Source organism: Manacus vitellinus, unplaced genomic scaffold, assembly GCF_001715985.3.
Source record: "Manacus vitellinus isolate BGI_N305 unplaced genomic scaffold, ASM171598v3 scaffold_44_pilon, whole genome shotgun sequence".
In the NCBI taxonomy this organism is placed as follows: Eukaryota; Metazoa; Chordata; class Aves; order Passeriformes; family Pipridae; genus Manacus; species Manacus vitellinus.
This window is the reverse complement of record NW_021940565.1, coordinates 2,622,360-2,644,704: the sequence shown is the minus strand read 5'-3', so window position 1 is coordinate 2,644,704 and position 22,345 is coordinate 2,622,360. Positions and strand designations below refer to the sequence as shown.

Here is a 22,345-nt window from a genome sequence, read left to right as displayed (position 1 = left end):
ACTTCATCTCATCTGGTTCCTATGGAAATGGCAAGTCTTCCAGAACTGCAAATTTTGTTTCCTAGCCAATATTAGGAAAACTGGTTTTTTTCCACTACCTTCTGAGATAGTATTTGCATATAAATACTGTTCAAGTCTCAGAAAATATGTTTGAAATTATTATTATTCATTACACTGAAGACCTCCCATGTTTCTGTTTCATTTTTCTCCCTTTCCACATAAGCAAACAAAAAGTCTTCCATTTGCTTCTCCACTAATCCTCACCTCCTTTTTACATGCAGTTCTTCTTTACCTGAATTCTTGTTATAAGTAAAAAAAGAAACCCAAAGAGAAAAGAATAAAAGTTGACACCTTTTTGGTCAAAACAGCACTTCCCACCCTTGATCCATGGTTGGCTGGCAAGGTTATAAAAGTCTGTTGGTCTGGTGAAGCAACTATTTTTAAAAACTCTCTATTCAAAGTTGAACAATACAAGTGTAAGTGCTCCAAAAGGCATAAAGAAGGTTGTCAGGTTCTTTGCCATGGTTTGGGAGCCTCAGAGCAGAAGAGCATGGATTGCCTATCTTTTTCTGTATGACAAGCTACAGTGAGCTGAACAAAAAGTGATGGACTTCCCGAGCAGGGTGAACACCTCACACATTAATGTCAAGTAGAAGAGACAGGTAGAAGAGACCTGAGTGAGCCAGAACCACTGAGGCTACTCTGCTATTGCACTGCCCTTTTCACAAGCACATGCTGAGGGTACCTACTCATGGATTCACTGAACATCCTGGGCTGGTTGCTGGTGCTTTTTTCCCACCTCTCTGCTGTCCCCCACTCGCATTTCAGGGCTCTACCTCACTGCTGTGCACGCACTGAGGATGGCACTTCCAGGTGTAAAACGAGCCTCAAACACAGGGAGAGACAACACTGTCCATTAGGCAGTGAAACAGCAGGGCAGGGCTACAGACCTGTCAATGCAAGTGCTGTGCTGCTTCCAAGTCTTGTGAAAAACCATCCTTCCCCTCTACTTGGAAGGAGGACCCAGAAGGGGAGATGCAGCTGGAGAAATCTGTTCAGTTTGGGCAGGAAGGAAAACAGGAATGTGTTTACTCTCCCCTATACAGATCACTTTTGAAAACCCCACTTGTTCTGACATTGTCCCAGGCAAGGAGCAGACAGAGCACAGCACCAGATGAGAGCCACATGCTGAGATCAAGTGGTGAAAATCTTTCCTGTGTCTTTGCATTGCTCCCGCAGGGCACCTGAATACCAAAGACTTGTGAGCAAAGAATTTACCTTCTCAGAATGATCACTCTTGAGATTAGCACAGAAACTGAACAATAATATACATTTTAGCTGTCCCCTTGTTACCTCCTCACATACCTTTGAGTTCTTCAGAATCTTCTCAGTTGTTGACAAGGAAGTTCTCCTTTAAAAGAACAGAAAAATATGTTTTGTTACTGTCTTCACCGGGTTGTGAGATATACAGAATTCCTAATAAGACCATCCCCTCTATCCCTATAAAGAAGCTATGAACAAGCCAAGAGCCTGTGTCTTTTCACCTGCTTCATGAGCTACATTTTGGAGATTTTCAGGACTTGTGCAGCTGGGAGATGGCTAAAACAGTGCTAAGGAGGGGCACAGATCTCTGGGTTTTGCAGCCGCAGCACCCACGGAAAGAAGCCCTGACATGGATGCTGGCAGTCGTGGGTGAGCCTTCTTTCAGAGGAAATGGAGATGTGCTGGGAACCTCCCAAGAGAGCAAAAGAATGCTTCCAGACAGTCAGGTGGAGCAGCCTGCTGGCTCCATCAACCTGACGGACTTGGCAGCCTCTCCTGCTCCGGCTGGCCAGGATCCTGGAGTCTGCAAAGCTGCAGGCAGAGTTACTGAATTATTGGGAGAAAACAGATACCTGCATAAGCTTATACACACTCACACACTCACACACACACATATAACCACACACATACATTTATACATATCACGGAGTAAGCCTGCAGGATATATGAACTCCTGGCACGACTATGCCTTATCCTATAATGACTAAGCTGTCTCTGTTAGGCATATTAACTCTGCAGGAGAGCTCTGAGATCTTCCTGGACAAGATTTAAAGATGCATTTTTTATTAGCTTTTGTAGAAGAAGCACTAACTAAAAGCTCCAGAAGCTTGCCCAACAGCCTCACATTCCCTGGGTTCCTCTAAGCCTGAGTCCTCGAAGTCTTTATGTAGCAGAGGCCAAATCCCATTTCCAGCTCCAGTCTCGGCACCAGCCTCTCTTCAAGGCTCTCCACTTCTTCAGCCCAGAGCTGCTCACGTCAGCAGTAGTTGGCCAAGAGAAAAACAGAACAATACAGCCTTTATAGATTAACAATATTTCAATTTACTGTAAATTATGCAGTATATAACACAGCTCAGAGGAGTAATTTGTCATTCTTTCGGATCCTTGCTCTCCTTTCTCTTCTTTCTTCACCTCCCCCTTTTCACTTCTCTTCCACTTCTATCTTTTTGCCTCCTTTTCTCTCTCCTTTCTGCATTTCCTCCCTTCCAACAGATCCCACCATTGTTCTGTTCCAATCTCTACCTCTGTGTTATCTGCTAAAATCACTGACAACAGAACATTTAAGTGGAGATGCATTCCAGTGTCCTGGAAAGGGATGCATCAAGCAAAGAGAGCAGGACTTGAGGGAATGGAGGACCAGGATATGCAAGAAGAGTTAGAGGCAGGAAAGACCTGGGATACATCCACTGGTATAGCCAAAGTAGAGAACTCACCCCCAGCAGTGGCTAATAGAATTGTCTACAGCACTTCTGCCTGGAACTGTCAGTCCAAGAAAAATTATATATCATAGCCATAAGGAGAAAAGTAAATAGAAGTGTTTCAGCTTTGGAGTGTTGGATATTTGATCTTATCTGGAACGAGTGTGTGTGTCCATGTGTGCATACATCACTGTTTTTATTTTATTACAGAGTGCTGTTATGCAACTTCCCTTCCCATTTTGCATAAATCTTCCTTTTCAGACATGTGGTCACTGGTTTAGGGAATATTTACTGTGAAATGCCTCCGTTTTTGCAGACCCAACTTTTCTTGGTTTCATTCTCGGGACTACACGGCACAACCAGAGCCTTTGCCACAGATGTTCCAGACATTGCTTTTAAAAAAATTATCCTGACCAAAATTGGTGCTTTGGTCCACGTGAACTGCTAATCATCACAAAGCAGCAATTAGTCTGTAAGTTACTTACCATCTTTGCCTCCTCAAACCTTAATGTTTAGGTCACATGGAAAAGTGCACTTATGGATACAAAACCAGGTTGCCATATTTGTTCAACCTCATCTTTGGTCCTCTTCCAAAAGCCAACCTCCCAGCTGACATTTGAGGTGTTGCTCACCTTACTTGGATGCCTGCTCAACGAAGGAGAAATCCCTTCTCCACTGCAAGTACAGGCCTTCCTCAATTCCCTCTAGAATTTAGGCCTCCAAAACTCAGGAGTCAAACTCCTCCAGTGCTGCAAAAGCCCAAGTTCTCCATGGACAGTCCATCTGCAACACAAAGGAGCTGCTTCTCCCAAGCCAGGACTCAGAAGATGCTGTGCAACCTAGCAAAACTCCACTGACCCAGCTAGTTCCTGTTCTAGCCACAAAGGAACTCTTTGCCTTGCTAAGTTCTTTTTCTCTCAAGGTCACCTGACAAACAAAAACACTTTCAGAGAAGAAAACTCCCTTGAGCTCATCCCTTCTGTTCTTGGGATGGATGCCAGCCCAGGTTCCCCTCAGCTCCTTCCCAGCCACACAGACAATAGTTCTTCTCATTATGCATAAAGACAAGCTTCCAGGTGCCAGATGAAAGCATGAACACACATGCACTTCCTAGTATTAAAGACATTCTGCAAAGCATGGAAAACCTTCAGGACAGTCAGGAGAGAGAGCAACAGACAAGATGAAACACTCAGTCTGCCTTCCCAAGGCCTTCAGTGCACTGAAAGCTCTGCAGCCTCTCCCCTTTCCTTGGGATTTGGCTGCCTGTGCTACAGGCCAGCTCTGACACAGTGCTACTGGGATCACAGTGCTGTGAAAAACAATGGCAAATACTGATGAGCAGCCTTTACAGGGCCCTTCCCCACTTCCCATGGGAGCTGGCTTTGAGCTTGGGCTCTTGGTCCTCTATGACCTATGCTCATCCACCTTGCTGATCCTCATCCTGGATGTGGGGGGAGAGGTGTTCCCTATTGTCCGTGGAATCAATCAGATCCAGGAGCTGGTGTCCACGCCCTTGCTGCAGTGCACTCCCCCTGCCTACTCAACACCAGGACAGGCAATTCAAGCACACTGGTCCCCATCACAAATGAGTGATGATCTTGTTCTTCAGGCCACCTTCTCAGGTTGGAACTGGCCCCAGGCACAACTGCTCACGACACATCTCCAGGACAGGAGAAAGCTGGAGATCATACTGCTGCCTTTTAAAAGACACAAACAGGGAAACGTGTCAAAGTAAAATCGCAGGGAACTTAATTTCACCATCATTCTTCCTAAACTCACAGGGCTCTTTGTGCCAACGTTGTATTTTGCATCATGTTTCCTTTCTTTACAGTTTTCTGTTCAGCATAAAGTGATATGAGAGCACAGAAACCCATCACTGGAGACAGTGAAAGCCTTCCTGGATCATCTGTTTCAGAGCAGGTCTCTATCTATCCCCCAGTTTTCACTTGCTGTAAAGTTACCCAGCCATATGTTTGCAATTAAAGTCTCAGTTCCGCACAGGCTCATGGCAAATAGTCTGCTTCACCTGGGTCACATCTCTAAAGGGAATTCCCCCAGACTGGATTTGCAGGCCATATTCGGTGGCAGCTCTGACACAGGTATTAGCCATAATGGAATCCATGTCAATTATGAGTTCATCCATTCGTTTTCCTATCCAGGCCTCCCACTCAAATTTCAGAGATCTCCTTCTAAAATGCAACTTGACCCATTTTGGAACAGAGAGAGTTCCTTAGTCACTCCATTTGAGACCAATTAGGCTGTTTGATTTGGGATCCTTTATCCCTCAGTGCTCTTAGCCTGTCTGTTCCAATAAATGTTGCAAAAAATCCCAGTGTCTGAAATCCCCACATACTTCATGGACCCTATTTCCTACCCAGTAACTGCACTCCTTTCACTGACCTGAGTCAATCACAGACTCTGGGGTTCCTTTGTCTGTACCAGCTCCATTTCCTTGAAATGCCCTTCAAATTTATGCCCATGGTGGCCATGAGGATGAGAAGGAATGACTGACTTGTAATGCTTTCTCCTGGCTCAAGAGCTTGGAGCAATCTCTTTTGCAGAGAACCCATGATGTGAACACGCTCTAAGAGTTCACTTTTAATTGACCTCCCTGATTTGCTTGAAATATTGATCAAATCCTAACTGCTTCCTTTCCAACAACCTGATGGATGGTCCACTCAGCCCATGGGTTTGGGGAGAATTCCAGCTTTCAAAACAAGGAAATCACAGATTTGCTGTGATTATTGGAGCTCAAAGCTTTTGTTTTATGTGTCCTTCCCAGATGTTTCCAGCCTCTCATGTCCCTGTAGACAAGTCAATGGTGCAGATTCAAGGCTGAAAACGGAAACAAGGTTGCAGGTTGTGAGAAGACATCTACCTGCTTTAATTCAACAGTCTTTAGAAGTTCTCCCCGTGTTCCAATCCAGGATAGCCTGCAAGGTTTGTGAAATCAGGGTGCAACCACAGTACAGAAATAATTTAAACCCAATATAATGTAGACCTTTGACTGAGGAATGAGCCTGAGCACATATTTAACTGTCATCACAAAGAAGACAGCTTTCCTCATTAGGTGCTCAGATGAATTGTTAGAGGAGAAGGGCTGGAATTGGCTCTTCCCTCCTGAGCCTCTGGGAATGACCCTGAACTTTCTGTGAGGGAGGTGTGTTTCAGAATCCAAACTTGAACCTGACTCTGAAGTTGGCCACTCACCCCCTCTGCACACAGCAGACCCATCCCAGCTGAAGGCCTCCACGGCCTTCTGCTACACTGGGAGTTCAAAACCCAGAGCTGGATTTTGCAGCCAGGGATCATCTCCGACCTTCCCGGCTTCAGAACCGCAGTTCCACTTGCTTTATGTTACTTGCCTGTTGGCTTTGTGGGAAGAAAAAAGTATTATTATTAAAAAACCCAACCAGTAACAATCCAAAAGACAGCAATGCTGTCCCAACAACATTCCTCCTTGTGGGGCAAGGAAGAAGACAACTAAGCACAGCAGTACCCACATCCTTAGCCCTTTGGGCCTCACGGCATTTTCCTCCTCTTTTCTCTGCCTTCGTTTTGGGAGTTTTATTTCAATTTTTATCACTTTGGCTCGTGCTGCCTGAGAGGCAGGGACCTCCTCGGTGTTGTTGAAGTGTTTACTCAAGACTGGAGCACACCCAAGAGGTGGGTTTCAAGCGCCTGAAACCCCACACCGTGGATGTTTTGCAGAGGGGGTGGCTGCAGCTGGCTCTGCACAATTTGCCCTTGGGGACAGGTTTGCCTGATGGGGTAGGAGGGGTGCTGGGAGTAAAGCAAGTCATCTTCATCCTCCTTCTCTGTCTGGTATGTGGCTGTGGAGAAGTCGTTGTGCTGCAAGATAGATTCTGCCCCTATTCTGGATGATCTCCAGGCTCCCAGCAGTGCACAGGAACAGTGATCCTTTAGGTTTCCTGAGCCTACAGTGCTGCCTGCTCCGGGAGCCCTCCCTGCACATCCTGAACCCAGGAGCTCTGATACCACCCCATGGAAACCAGACCTCCAGGCCTCCGTGTCTTGCTCATGCTGCTAATGAAGGCACACAAATCCCCCACTCCTGCAGCCCTGTAGGAGCAGTTAGGGATCAGCTCTTCAGTGGTACATGACAGTCTAAGCCCAGGACACACAGGCTTTGAAAAAATCTTTAGCACTGCTACTTTTTATGGTAGGTTGCATAAAACTTTTAGATCCAAAAAAAGCAACACAGTGTTCAGCTCATCCCTGTCCTCCTTGCCATCACCATCCTTGCACAGCCTTTTGAACTTGGATTAAGGCCTGTGAACTATGCAGAGCCTTCCTCCTAGACAGGACCTCTCCACACCAGGGAATCTCTTCTGCAAGCAGCTTCATCCTGCTTTCCTCCATTTTTATCCTTGGTGGATTTTCACTGAATGACCTCTGTTTCCATCCTAAAGTCTTCTCTGTTTCTCTTCATTGCTACCTGCCTTCCTCTTCTTTCTGGTCCTCCAGATCATGAGCTTTTTCTATGATTTTGAATTCCTTTGCTCTTAAAGAGTGGATAAAAACATTTCATATTGGTGATAAGGTAATATTTTAAAACCAAACATCTCATAATCAAACGGTATTGACAGATATATGAGCACATGTTCCACTTTGACACTGATTTTCTGGCACATTAAAAAAACATATTGGAAAATACAAAATTTCAGAACACTTGAAAACCGTGGAAACAGGACTTTCTCATGTTATGAAAATGTTTCATTTTGGGGAAAGACTGAGTTTTCTTTGCTTTTCTTTTCTCCAGAAAAAATACTCAAAACAGGTACTTTTGAATGTTTGCACAAAAAAATAACATGTCTTGTTTAAAAATCTCCCAGTGAAAAATGCCCGGTTGGTCCCGGAGGTGGGTTCATTCCATGGTCACAGTCCCTATTGATGGTGGTGAGGTTGGTTACGCTTGGTTAAGAGGCACAATGAAGAACTAACAAACATCCTTTGCTGTTCTGTGCCTGTCCCAGCTCTCCTCCCCCCGAGCTCCGACCTCTTGCTAGGAGGGAACGTGGTTATTTGTTATTGGTTTTGCACCGACCATGGAGCCTCATTTCTTAGGCAGCCTCCCAGGACAACCCCAGGTTCTTCTGTGCAGATGAAATATGGCTCTGTTGGTGCGTGCTGACGGGCCCTCTCCATGGGCAGCTTGCAAGGAAACTCACCCGTGGCATTCTGGCACCATTCGGAGCCCATTAGCTCTGCCCCTGCTGCTCCTGCTTCCTCTGGCATTTTCAATGTTCCCGTGGAATGAGGAGTGAGCCCCAGAAGAGGCACACACCTAGAAATATGGCACTTGTCCTGCTGCTGCTAATAACTACTGACACTTGGTTTTCCACACCTCCAAAGAGGTGAATTGAGTTTTCTTTGTTGTGCAGAAGAGCTCAAGATCAACCATCAGAGTGAATGGAAAATGAATTCTGGTCATAAATGGTTCCAAAGCTGCACCTTTGATACCATAGCTTAAGTCCATCTGCCCAAACAATATTGGCTTTCTTCCCACTGCAGTTTTCTGTGCCTCCAAACCTCACTATTGAAATCAGGAAGCAGGCACAAAATGGAAGAAAAGAAAGGAAAAGAGAAAAAGGAACAAGAAATGTGACACAATTTTACTGTTTCTCTAGGTTTTGTTAAGCTTTCAGGTGCGGTTGACTCACTGTGCTAGAAACTTTTCTGTAATCAGATGGGCAAGGAATATAACCTTGAAAAATAGAAAACCTGAGAGGTTTTGCATAATCACACACAACTTGTGCATCAGCCTAAACATCCCTTCTTCAGAAATGGCTTTGTTCTCCATTCAAACTTTGCCTCCCAGCCATTGCAGACATGGAAGCCAAGTGGTCTTTGGTCATGCCTGCCAAGAGTTTGGCTCAGAGCAGATCCCTTGCTGCACCATGAGGCCCCAGCAATGTCAGCTAACACAGCATGTCCAAATTCCTGATCTCACTTGCTGGTGCAAGTCATTGAGAGTCCACTGCTTTCCGTGGGGCCAGGATTTCACACACTGGATTTGAGCTGCCACTGAGTTCAAATGCCATTCCTCTCAGTGTCAGGACTAAAGCCCTCCCAAAGAAGCCACGAGCGGCACTAAGGAAACCCAGAAATCTCAGCCTTTCCAAAACCAGCGGAGGAATTTTCCCTTAGTAACAAACCCCTCAGCATCTTTTGTTTTGGAAAGTATGATAATGTTTCCATATATTTTTTCCAAAATGCAGCCCTCAGGATCCTCATGTTGCCCTGATGCTGAGAAATCCCCTTGCTTTCCACAGAAAAAGAAAAAGGACGGCCCACAGAGCGTTTGAAAGATGGCAGCATCCTCAAGCGTCCCTAAGCCTTGTTATCCCTTTTTTGATCCCAGGTTCCCGGGGCTTCTTGCCAGGTTGTTGGGGTCTGGCATCTCTGGGGGCTTTGTCTGGATTCTGGGGCAACACTCAGAGTGTCTGTGGGCTTCCTGTCCCACAGCAGGACTGAACAGGGCACAGGGGCCCCAAGCCCTGGAAAACCAGGCAGCCGGCTGGCAGGAGTACAGGCTGCGCTCCTGCAGACTCGTGGCTGGACTCACCAAAGCAGAACCACTCCCGAGGACTTCAGCAGCAATGAAGGACTTCCTGACAACAAGGAAAGATTTCCATTAGCAATGCCCCAGACAGTCCCAACCTGGAGTTCCCATGGTGTTCTGGCAAGGTGGAAAAGCCCTCGGCACAGCCCAGCAGCTACACCACTAGAGCTCAAGGCTCAGGAACCTCCCCCAGGGCTGTTGCTGGGTCGACTGGGACCCTTTCCAACCCTCTGCCTCCCCAAGGCCTGGGGTTAGCTCTTGTTATTCTGACTCCCTCCATACCTCTCTGCAGGAATGCTCCCTCCTAGGAAATGAGTCACACCTTACAGAGAGGCTGAGGAACCCTCTGGAGGTGCCTGTCTGTGGGTTCAGAAGGAAGGAGATGCTTGTGTCTGCCAATGCTATGTCTTATCCAGGGGCTGTGCTGACCCCAGGTGATCAGAGGGTGCCTGGCCCCTCCAGCCCACGGTGTAACAGCCTTTTTTTTCCCTCTCCAGCTTTTCCCACCTCCCCATGTGCCGGTGCCTCAGTGTGTGCTGGCACATGAACGGCACAGAGGGCGGGTGGGTCCCCATCAGCAGGGCCAGACCCACAGTTTGAGCTCATCCCAGATGGTCCCCACGCTCCCCCAGCAGCAAGGAGAGCACGTGGGCGGCAGCCACGGCGTAGGGAAGGGAGTTTACTTCCCAAAACCCCACAGCTATCCAATAACAAAAAGTGACGGGGCAGGAACCCCTCCAGGCATCTCGGGTGGGTTTTTAATGCAGCATTCAGGCAAAATCTTTGTTCCAGGTTTTGCCTGGAGTTTATTTCTTAAGCACATAGACATCCAAGCCTGGGCCTCCAGCCCCCTGGCTTGTGCAAGAGCTCTTTTGCATGTAAAGTCCTCATGTCCACGTTCATTTCTGTAGCATATGGTGGGCTCTGCACAAGGCCTGGCAGAAAGAAATGGCACAAAATCTGTTGATAGATCATCTGTGGAAGGCCTGAACTCCAGCCAAGACAGATAAAAATAAAAGAAATTAAAATAGTTGTGTGTGTGTGTGTGTTTTATGAAGGGAACATTTATATTTTTAAACTAGGAGTAATTGTATTCTGTATCTGAAATGGCATCTGAAAGTGATTTAGTGGAACAATGTGGTTTCTGATTGGTGCTTGAACTAGTTCCAAAACATTTTTTATAATAAGCATCATAAAGATCCCAATTATCTGATCCTTTTTCCTAACATGGTCAGAGAGGATGTTTCCAAAGAAACGGCTTTTGGGTTGGTTTTTTCCCCCCTTTGTGACACTGATCCTGCAAACATTTACACACAAGGCTTAATCCTGTGAGTAGTCCCAGAGAATTGAACCAAGGCAGCTCTCAGCAGCAAAGCTAATCACAAAGTAAACTACTAATGTTCAGATTTGCTAATCAGGGCAATCCATAGCCTTTCAGGGAAAGGTCTGCTTGTTATTCCGAGAGCCCTCAGGATGCATTTACGATTCAATAAAGGAGGCCCCAGCATTACCAAAATAATTACTTACTCAAACAAGCCTATAAAACTCGAGGACTGCCCCAAATAAAAGGAGGCTTCCCCCCCTCCAGTTTAATAACATAAATCTAGTGAAATGCATCTTGCTGCCATAAAATCAGTTCTACATGCCTTGGAAAACACTGATTTACTAAGTGGGTAGGGAGGTCAGATCCTACTAGAGACTTGGAGAGCTCAACATATGGAGAGAAGTTTTAAAACTGAAAGTTTTGTCAACCCACAGAAATGGAGAGCAGTTCATATCTCAGCTTGTAACTTCACTCTCCAAAATAAGATGCATAAAATTCTACAGATTAAATGGAGCCATTCTGATGACTAGTCAGTAAAGGGGATAAACAACGACCCAAAATCTGTCCCAGAGTGGGCACTGTCCCTGCCTGCAAAACTGGCTTTACATTGGGAGCTCCCCCCTTGCTCTGGGACCCTGCAGGAGGGCTGGCTGTCACATCCTGGGCATTGCCTTTCCCAGGCAGCCCTCACGAGCCTGCAGGCACAACTCCACACCCTGCAGCACCCCAGACCTCCAGCCAGGAGCACTGCAGAGCAAGGCCAGCCGTGGATCAGGATGGCACAGTTAGGAGCAGCAACAGGGACTGCTATAGGACAGATGATTTCTTCCTGACAGAGACAAGAGTCTCTGCCTTCTTAGAAACATCTTTTCCACTTTTCACCCTGCAAAAAAAGCCTTTCTTTCCTGAACTAACTGGCTTTGGCTACATCCTTCCTGCCACACACCACAACAGGGGAACCACAGGCCATCCTGGACATCAAGTTTCTGTTCTCCTTTCCAACACCACCTCGATTTTCCTGTTTTGAGCACCACAGGATTTAAGGTGCTGCAGAGGACAGTTGGGTGCCACCCCAATACTGCAAGTGGTGACTAAAAATCTGCAGAGGTTCTTGTGTTGAAAAAGGCCGTGTATGACATCACCCCCAGAGTCCTCCTTCTCCACTGGAAGAAGGAAACTCTCCTCTGTGTAACAAAGAAGAAATATTCAAGCAGGGAGCAAAGGCAACTACCAGGCAGTTGTCCTCATTCAGAGGACAACTTCCCAACATAGTTTGGGAAGGTGTGACAGATTAAGCAGCCTGTTTAGCGTCACACAGCAGGGCACCCAGAGCTCCAGCAGTGGGTTTGCATTTGTAGTCAGGAGGAATAGGAAAACAGCTTTAAAAAATGCCAACTGACTTCTTGTGGGTATGAGCTGCCAGAGACCATAAACCACTCCTCACAACACGGTTCCACACTCTCTGCAGCCTCACGCTGAAGCCGACTGTGGTTTTGCAGCACTTCAGCCCTATCCCACACCCACCTCACCTATGAAGTGCTGTCAGACCAGTCCTGGAAGGTGCTCAACCCGTGCAGCCCCCAGCACTGTGCACAGGTAGTTAGGCTGAGTGTTTGGGCGGACCTGGAAGTGTCACCTAAGTGCAGCAGCCACCTCACTATCAGGCTGCCTCTGGTCCCTTGGATCATGATCTGATGATGTGTGAACACAGAGGTGGCCAGAAATAAATAACAGAAGATGCCTTACTCCCCTGAGCACCGAGGCTCTCGTGCCAAGAAATATTCTCGCTTCTCGCTGCTTCTTTTTGTGGTGGTTTTCCTGAGACTGAAAACGCTCCTTCACTGCAGAAAGATGCAAAAAAATTCCTGCTGACCTCAGCATTGAGTTTCATCTTTTTGAAGCTTTGTTACGCCTCTAAGATAATTTATGAGGTGTCAGGATTTTCCGACCACAAATGTCTTGGACGAAAACCGTTTTTACGCTACAGATGCCATGAAAGAGAAGCAATTTCAGTCTGTTTTTTCTACAGCACTGTCTGTGTCCACAATGAAACACGGGTTCAGAGCTCCTGGAGATTATTTGTGTAAGAGTTGTCCAGGCCAGCGCTCCACTGAGACTCAGGCTGGGTCTGGTTCCCCACCTTTGCCTCATTGCCCTGATCTTCTCTGTTGGGAGGGGAACTCCCATTTCCTGGTGCTGTGCCACGAAAACACGAGCTTGCCAAGTTATTCTCTGTATGTGTGTTTGTGTGTGTATGTGTTGAACAAGCCAGAAGTACCAGAAGTAAAAAGATCCCTTAACAAACCACATTTTTCAACATCCACAAGGATCCCCAGATTTCTCGTCTGTGGATTTCTCTTCCCCGTGCTTTACATTTTCGAGGGGGAAAAGGAAACCAACAGAAAAACACAAGAACCCAGCTTAGCCGCCTCTAATCCAGTATGCACCTCAGTCTCCATGAAAGTGTTCTTGGGACGACAGCAGTATTTCCCTTGGCTGGGATGCCCAGCCTCCTGGCTCCTCTTGAGCTGCAGAGCTGTAGACATTCCGCTGAGTAGTTTGCAACCCTGCCTGCCAGGAAAACCCAATGTCTCCGTGGAGAAATCTCAGCGGAGGAGTTTGATACTCAATCAGGGATGGAAAAGAAGGGAGTTTAGGCCTCCCTGAGACCAATTCCTTCCCTAAAAAAAATGTTAGAGCAAGAGGAAAAAAAGGGGAAAGGGATCATATTTATACAGACATGGGCCCAGACACGCCAGTAGTGTTGGTGTGTGGTGTATTCGTTTGTGTCAGGATGGGCCCAAGTCGTGGAGACTGAAGCCAAATGTCTGTTTAGGTCAGTGGGAGTCTATCAACCTTGGATCAGGCCTACTTTTGGGTCTGGAGCTGAACTTCCAAAAGTCTGGGCACGCTTGCATTTTCTGGTGAGGGGGGGGCTTGTTTTGGCCTGGTTTTGAGATAGGAACCAGCTGCAAATTTAGGCCTCCAAACATGTTCTAGGAAGGAGGTTATAAAAGAGCCCCTTCTTGCCCAACACATTTATTCCCTGTGGGCCAGATTCTGACATCTTCATTAACACTGAGCAGAGCCTCGCTCCAAGAGCAGTTACATTGATTTGAATGGGCCTATTCAAGGAGTCAGCAAGTACCTCATGTCAGCAAGGGTAGCACCATCTAAGGGTCACATCTGTTTGCTTCATTGGCATAAATGAGTTTTTTCTCCTTCCTGCTATTAGCACACACTGCTACGGAAAAAGCACATTGGGTTCCTTTCTTCCTGGCACCTCTTCAGCAAAATGCTGGTTGCAGATTGCTCCTTACTGCAAATTACAGGAGCTCTCAGCTTGTAGGTCCAAGAGCTAGAAAAATCCTCCCATGACAAAAGGAAGCTGTGATGAGGTCAGTTCCTTCCTGAGCATTTCTCTAAACACCTTTTGCCTGCTTTCCCTCCCAGACTGCAAAATAGTGCCCACACATGAAAGAAGAAGAAGGACTCCACTGCCTACCAACACCTTTTTGTGGCCACCCCTTCCTAGAGGTGATTCTCCTGTGAGCCACAGTCACTTCTCAGTCACATACTCAGTCACTTCCAATACCACATCTGCTCTTTTGGATTACTTTGACAGAACCAGATAAGGGACAACTCCTGTGACTGGTGATAGAGGCAAATGACCTTCCAGAGTAGTACCTGTGATGGACAGGATGTATCAGCCTCATGTCTCGCTACCCTGAGCTCTGAGACATCTCTGAAAACCAGCTTTGAACTGGACACTTAGGCTGTTGGAAAGCTGAATGAATCCCAGACTTAGACAATTGATTAGGTATACCTGATTCACACAACTTGGAAGTTGTGCTCCTCACTCACACACACTTTTGAAAACCTCACTGACAACACCCAACACCTGCATCTTCATTCTCTCCCTCCCAGGACAGTCACCAGCTCTTGGCCCTGCCTGTTTCAGAGATGACTAATTACAGGACAGCAAAGCAAAGCAAAATCCATCCCCTCTGGATTCTAACACCATAACCACAGCAGGACACCTCCTGGTCATGTGACTGAGGTTTGTCACAGGTAGATTTGCACTGTGATGTTAATATGGATAACCAGAACTATTTGCATTACACCTCCTGAGAAACAAGGCTGCTTAAACAGCGTGGCTGTGACTGTAAGGACAGGCCAGCCAGTGTCAGAGTCTCTTTCCAGTTGTGAAGAATACTAAACATGCAGCTCCCACAGGCCAGCATGTGCAGAATAAAGGCATGTGATTTTTTTCTAGTGTCAACAAGATAGTTGTGTGCAGTGCTGCTATGAACCCAAGCAATCTATATTTTCCTTACTGAAAAGGAGGGAAATAAATCCCCACCCTTGTAACAGTCAGCTTTCCTCACCATTACCATCAGTTAGCATGATTTTTTAACTCACTCTGTATGAAACTCCTCCTTTCCTGCCATTTTTTCTTGGACTTATTCTACACAGTGTTCTCAGATATTACAAACAGGTATCCAAGAGTCTGCTGCTCTTCCAGCATGCACTTTAGAATTTCATGTGAGCAGCAAATTCTCTGAATCCCTGGTCTCCCTCAGAAAACTGGCTCGACATTGCAATGAGAGTGATAGACTGTTGTTTGTCAAGAAAGACCTTCTGGGAGAGGTTAAGAAGATGATAACCTCTGCTCTTGTAGGTTCTACTCTGAATGGACTGATGAGCCAAAAACAGTTGCCAGTCCATGGAATTATAAGGTCTATAGGGGAACAGCTGAGTTCTGGAAAACTGCTGGCAGCAAAACTGGGATTATTGGTCATTTATAGGCTGGAAAGGATCACAGTGGCAGGACAAGGAAGTTGGCAGAACAGCTTGTTTGCACACATTTCACGTGCAGGAATGATTTTTATATGAGCAAAAGGTCTTCAGGGGATGGGTCCTACTTAAGACTTGAGATCTGTGCCCACTTTAGAGGATGTGGAGGGATGGGATTCTGGTGTTAGTCCTGGTCTGGTGTTCCCAGAGTCCAAAGACTTTGCAAGGAAAGTTCTGAGTGAGCTGGAGACTAATATATGTGAACACAGGGAACACTGGGGCACTTTTTGGAGATGCAGAGCAGGTTAAGCTGTTTTGTAAGATACAGTTAATGAAACACCATTGGTGCCCTGAGGAGAAAGGAAGGGAATTGTGTTATTATTATTACAAATGCAGCCACTGAGGCATAAACAAAACAACTTGCAGAAAACCAGACAAAGGAGGTTGCTGCAGAATCAGCAGTTTCAACTCAGGTTTCCTGTGTCCCAAACTAGCACTTGAACCATCTTCCCTCTCTGTGAGAGAGAAACAAGTATCAGAGAGCAGAGTGAGTCTCTACATTTTTCTAGCCCAAGACAGAACTGTGTCCATTGTTGGGACTAGCCCCCTAGGAGGAATTATTTCTATTGAGTTTGTGTGTGTCACAGCCAGATAATGCACTGGGTGGTATTTCCCTCTCTTCCCCCAATCTTTCTCTTTTATGACCACATGACTTCACCCCCTGTGTGAGTGACAGTACCCATTAGACTAGACTCTGATGTAAACCAGCTGTGTGGAGAGAAGGGGAGGAAGGGAGTGGGGAACAGCAATTTAGAAAACAATTAAGAACATCAATTCCAATTCATTTGCTTGGCCAGGATAAGTAATTTCTAAGAGGTAACTTGATCTGCAGCGGACTGAGATTAAAGGCGAACTCCATTATCTCTAGTTTACAGTCTGGAGGAATTTGTTTTAACTGGTTACCAAGGAGGCTGCATGGAAAAAAAAAAGGAAAAATAGAGAACTTTTGCCTAAAAATGTCTAAAAAATCCTCCTGATTTCTTCTTTTAAAGAGCACGCATGGATTTATGAACTCTCTGAGAGTATGGTTGATTTGCAAGGCAGGAGGAGCAGTTCAACTTTTGGAAATAGAATCCATGCCTGCAGGAGCTTGGAGGTGCGTTTTATCAAAACCAATTATGCCAGTTTACACTGCTGTTAAGATTTTGGTGTAAAGATAGACTAGAAACATGAGACAGAAGCAGATGCAGCATTCTGCAGAGGAAGCAGCAGGATCTGGAGGAGAACACAGCGAGATGAGCACCAGGCAGCCCCAAGTGTTCTCCTTTGACACTGCTGCACTCTCTGCTGTGAAAGGCAATTCCCTGCACTGCTTTTCCACTGCCCTGAGTGAAATGGTGGTGAAACACTTGGACACCTCTCAGAGGTGCTGTGAGACTCCAGGAGTAAATACACCAATATCCCTTTGCACACTGAGAGTCTGAACCCAGGCATGCCAGAGCAAGGGCTTGTGACCCAAGAGCACCAAGTGTTCTGTATTCACACTGGCATGTGAGATGATACCAAAAAGAGAGTATGTGAGTGGGAGAGCCACTGATTCTTTACCATGGAATTTCCCCCTCTAGGGCTCTCCCTTTCTACCCTCCTCAGGCCTCAGCACTTTTCACAACCCTGTGTCTCAGTTTTTGCCCCAACTCCTGCAGGCCTTGATCCCTCACTCTTGTTTTGTGAAATACAGTGCTGAAGTCAAGATTCCCTCCGACTCCAGACCATCAAAATGTTTCTTAGTCCACTGGAGTTATCATTGGAAAACCCTGGCACTGGTTCTGAGCATGTCTCTCAAAAACTGCCACCATTGTGCTTGCAGGGACATAGAGGCCACAATGTGTCTCTGGATCTGCTGTGAGGAGCCCATGAGTGGGGTAAAAGCAGACATGGGAAAAACCAACTGTGAGCAGGCTCTAAGTTCGGAGTTGGCTTTGAATCTGCGTTTCCCTGGCTGGACCCAAACTTTTACCTCTCCTGTGCAACTCTGTTTGTCTTAGGGACAAACCACATTTCTGCCATCATGAGACAGCCAGCCTGCACTTTATACAGCTGCATCCCTGTAAGTCAGCTAAGGCTCTGGGGTGATGTAACCACCTCAGTGGAAATAGGAGCTGAAGAATGTGATGTGATGAATTTTCCTGGACCACCAAATAAATTAAAAAGTAGGCTCCCAGCCCAGAAAGGTTGCCCTCCCAAATAAACACAGCCCAGCCTCCCTTCCTCACACACACTTACCTTCTTCCATACCAGGAAGCTGAGCTCCTCACAGACTCCATTACAGACCCAGAATGAACAGGTTCTTCCAGCCAGTCAGCATCTCCCATATGGTAATTGCTTTGGTGTGGGCATCTGAGAACAAGACACAACTGTATATACCAGAAATATTCTCTTTGCATAAACTTCTCAGTAGACCTACTTTTGTCTTGTTGCCAGGAAATGTATTTGGGGCCTCTTGCTAACTTCACATTTCTTTGATGAGAGGGGCATGGGCAGTTTGTTCTAATAGTTCAGGTCAGGATTGCTTTGCAGCATGAGACAGGGCATGTTGCTTCCCTCGGCCCCAACTCGTGTGTGTACCCTGGGTGAGTACTCGGCTCCCTCCTGAGGCTCAGTAACAGTTTTTTAATGCCTGGTTCTCTTAAGAGGCAACGTGACCAAGACAGTGCAAAGCACTTTATTTTTGTCCTGGAGAAACCATCCTCCTCGGAGTGTCTCACTCATTAGGACACCAGCCGTTGTAATCCAAGCTCCTTTGATGGAAGGGGTAAGTGGGGAGATTGCCAAAGGGAGGATTAGCTGATGGATGTCTTGAGCTGCAAGGGTGTCTCATACGGATTTGTGCAGGATTTTCACCTCAGCTGGCCTGGCTGGAACTCCTGTCCTACCATACCAAGAGACTCTCCTTGCAAGCCCTGCTCTGCCTCCAGCAACAGTGAGGCCCTGCCCAAGGGCTGGTTGCATGCTGTCATTGTCAGCTCCCTTGTAAAGGAAAGGTGCACAGCATGCCAAAGAAAACATAGCCCTAGCCTATGAAAAACTTACCTGCTGTACACACAAGGAAGGAGCAGCTTTGTCCAGAGGCAGGACTGATTCAGGAGGGATTCCCAACTTGGCTACTCAGTGATACAATGCTTGGGACCATTGTTTTCCCTTCCTCAGGACAGATTACTTTTGCTTCTCTCTGCACTGCACCCTTTGAGACCTATGAATGGAAGTGCTGTAAGCTACTTTGTGCTTTTAGGCCTAACCTTAAGTAAAGACATTTAGAAGGCACAATTCCAAGACATAGTCCTAGACCATGTGATAGGCAGCAGGCTTCTTGCTATTCTTAAGGCAAAAGGAATAGCACAATCCCTGGTTTTCTCTTGTCTGTGACTCTGCCTCCTCCTCACCTTTGTCTTGATCTTTGTTTTCTGCCCCTGTGCTTCTATGGATACATCAGGCTATCTGTGTGCACTGTTTGTTAGGGGACAGAAAGGAAGGACAATCTGCAAAGACCAGTTAGACCCACTTCTGCATTCTTGAGTTATGTGAGAATTTTCATTTTGAAAGAAAAGTTTTCTAAACCTCCACAGTGGCATTAAGCCTTAAAGGGTGTTAACTAAAACCACAAGATGATTATTTCCTGAAATGTCATTATTTGAAAACCATTATTACAATAGGGTGTGTGAGGATGAAAATAGTCCCGCCTGTCAACTCTCCTGCTTCCTACACCACCAAATTTGCATTTCACACATGCCCAGCATGAGGCCATGTCTTCTTTCTGGCTCCTGATCCCAGGAGCCAGAGGCCATCCTGTTCACTCTTGACAGCCAGGCAGGGTACAAAGCTGGATGGGAGCAAGGCACTCTGTGCTGCTGTGTGCTGCCAGCTGCCCCACAGGTTCTTTATCCCACAGGATTACAAACCCATCCACGGGGGGGGTGTCCACTCTTTTGTCACAAGACCCAGTAGAGCAGGATATAAAAGTGCTTGTAATGTTATTATTTAGATGTTCCCTTGGGTTGTTTTCAGCAGAAATGTGAGTTGTTTGTTTTCCAGCAGAGGATCAGTTACAAAACCAACACCCAGCAGAAAGGCTTTTTTGAGAGCAGGGGCTCTGTTTGCCATGTTAATTTCAGGGAAAGTTATTTGGGAGGAGGGAGGAAGTAGTTAAATCCTTGTTTACCATGCTGGAAACCCAAATCTCCTCAGTTTACACAAATAATGGCTCAGTGGCCTGAGCTCAGGAGAGCTGGGTTTGTTCCCTGCTCTAACACATACAACTCTCTAAGGCCCCTCTTCACTCAAGATGAAATCCAACTCACTTAATATTGGTCCCAGCTGAAGGCCAAATCACTCAGCAGAAGTGGAAGACAGGATATTCCTAATGTCAGATTTGTCCAATAGCACTGGATGTATGGAAGTGTCTTGCAGAGGTACTGGCCTTGCTTCCCTGATTATTAAGCAGCTGTAACAACCCACTGGACTGAACAGCTGAAGTAAGACAAGATGAATGTACTCTGCTTTTTGGGGTTCCCATAGATGCAATGAAGCTACCTAGTCCTTCCCCACCTGCCAGTGGGGTGGAAAGGACCCATGTATACACTAATTATTACAGCCTGCTCTGATGCTGAAATGCTGGAGGACATAAAAGCCTGACTGTAAGCAGATATATCTACCTGAGAAGGCAGTGGTGGAAAGCAGTCCACTTGTTCCTAAATCCTTTCTGTTTGGTACACACACCTGTCCTGGCTGTTGTATGGCTGGTTTGGATCACCACGATGTGCTCAGCCATCTTTTGTCAGGTGATATTTCTCTCCTTGATGTAGAGATTGCAGTCTGTTGATGGAGACAGGATAAAGCTGCCTGTGCTGAAAGAGCCCAAAAAAAGAGATTATTAGTTCCTGGTCTCATCTACATTAGGGCCAAGGGTTTTCTCTGCCTATGGAGATCAGAATTGCTGCATGCTGCAAACTGAAGGCACTACCAGACATCAACTGGGGATCTACAAGTCTGAGAACAGAGAATCCTACCCAAGCAGTGAAATGACTTGGGTTAGGGTGAGAAAATACTCTCTGCTCAGGGTCCTTCTGCCTTGGCATCCAGACAGTCAGGGATGAAATACAGCCTAATCACAGGCTGTGACCACATCAGTGGCTCTACAGACACCATCCAACAGGAGCCTCCTCAATGGCCCTCATTTTGCCTTTGCTAAGTGGTCAGGGCTGCCTCTCTCACCAAATCAAGGCAGCCCAAATACGGTTCCTCTGGGAACTTTAATGTTTTACTGAATCACTTAGTTTCTCTTGATGATTGCTGCTTCAGAGTCTCAGTTGCCAGGATCCCAGTGGGGATTTTGTTGATGGGGGTTTATTGACTTCTTGTTACCTTGAAGTTACTGCAGTGCCAGGAGTAACAGGTAACTCCTGGAGTCTGTTTATTTTATGGGTTGGATTTTTAAGAGTTGGCCAATGGTACCCTCATTTTAGGAGAAGTCACTTGTTTATTTAGCAATGCACTCACATGCTGATCCATAAATAAAATCAGAGTGTTATTTAATAAGACCCAACAGAAGGTCAGCCCTGGTTCATTGGTAAACTGATAAATCCAGAGTGCAAAAAGCACCCTCGGGAAACTCATCATGTCTATCTGAGGGAGGTATCAGCCAAATATCAGTGTGATTTTGTACTCCACAGAGTTCTCAGGAGTTTTGGTCCCTGTACCTTCTGAAAGGAAAATGCTAAAAGCTCCAAGATGGAGTCCCTGCCAACAACCTTCACTTTGGACCTCTGAAGAGGCTTTCAGAGTTGTAAGATTTTTACAGCTGGGGCTGCAGTTCTGAGTTCTGCATCTGTGGGAGAAAGAACAGAATGCACTGAAGACTGGTCTCACTGCAGGGTCAAGGAATTCCCATACACTGGAGCTGAAATTCATCTCACCTCCTTTAAACACTCAAGTATTACTTGTCTGGACCTAAGACAGTCCTGTAGGCTTCTTCTACAGTTGAGTATATGGGATAACCATTGCAGAAGGGAAGAAGCCTTCTGGGAGGAGCTATCTCTCCCCACTGACAATCATGGGAAGTCTTGACAATTACCTTAAGCTCATACAAGTATCTCTTAGATGTCCAAATTAGGCGAGAAGCATCTCACCCCTGGAGCGCCCTGTGATCATGTGCAGCCATAGAGAAGGGAGCCACAAGGTCCTTAGGTCATTTCAGATGATCCTGTGTAGCACATTACAAAATTCTCACATGATTGAGAGGCTTAAGATACAAGCAGCATTAATTCAAAGAGGCTGGGACAGATCTGAGTGGGTTTTACAAGCGAGACATGGCAGGTGTCACCCAAGGGATTTGCCATGGAGCCCTGGGTTGGAGCCAGGCTGAGCAGATGACATCCAGTGCTGATCCAGCAACAGTTCCCTTGGCAAACAGTTTCTTGGTGTGGCTGGGGATCCAGATTACACAGCTGTCCCTGCTCCACTGCAGCAGATGCCTTGTGAAAAGCTGGCAAGCCACACATATTCCATGGACCACAGGTGACCTTGGCCAATACAAACTGCATATATTCCACATATGTCTGTATACATGTGTAAAACAGCTAACCATGTATGCACATCCAGAGGGGAATCTTCCAAACTAAGATCTGTGATTTCTGACTTGATGATGCTGTGTGTTATTCTGTTATGGGAGGAGTGTGGGAGGACTTCCCCTCTGTAGTATTGCCCCAGCAGTCATGGCAGCAGGAATTGAAGCTGCTCCCAGCAGTGCCAGGCTGCATCTGCACACGGAAGGCTGCTCAGAAAGAGTTGGGTACCACTTGGCAGAGGCTTGGCAGCACCTGTGGCATGAGTGACACCATGAAT

At 46.4% G+C, this 22,345-nt stretch overlaps 1 protein-coding gene across 1 annotated transcript in view; it reads right to left on the bottom strand.

Annotated features, from left to right (window-relative positions):
* GORAB (golgin, RAB6 interacting) overlaps nucleotides 1-21,689 on the bottom strand; it is an 81,414-nt gene extending 59,725 nt beyond the window's left edge. Inside the window, exons 1-5 of the mRNA XM_018079144.2 lie at nucleotides 21,631-21,689; nucleotides 20,158-20,349; nucleotides 18,539-18,698; nucleotides 17,732-17,845; nucleotides 1,366-1,411 (exon numbers count right to left, since the gene is read on the bottom strand). The gene's annotated coding sequence lies outside the window, so the exon portion shown is untranslated. The remainder of the gene's footprint in view (nucleotides 1-1,365; nucleotides 1,412-17,731; nucleotides 17,846-18,538; nucleotides 18,699-20,157; nucleotides 20,350-21,630) is intronic.
* Between the last annotated feature and the right edge of the window lie 656 nt (nucleotides 21,690-22,345).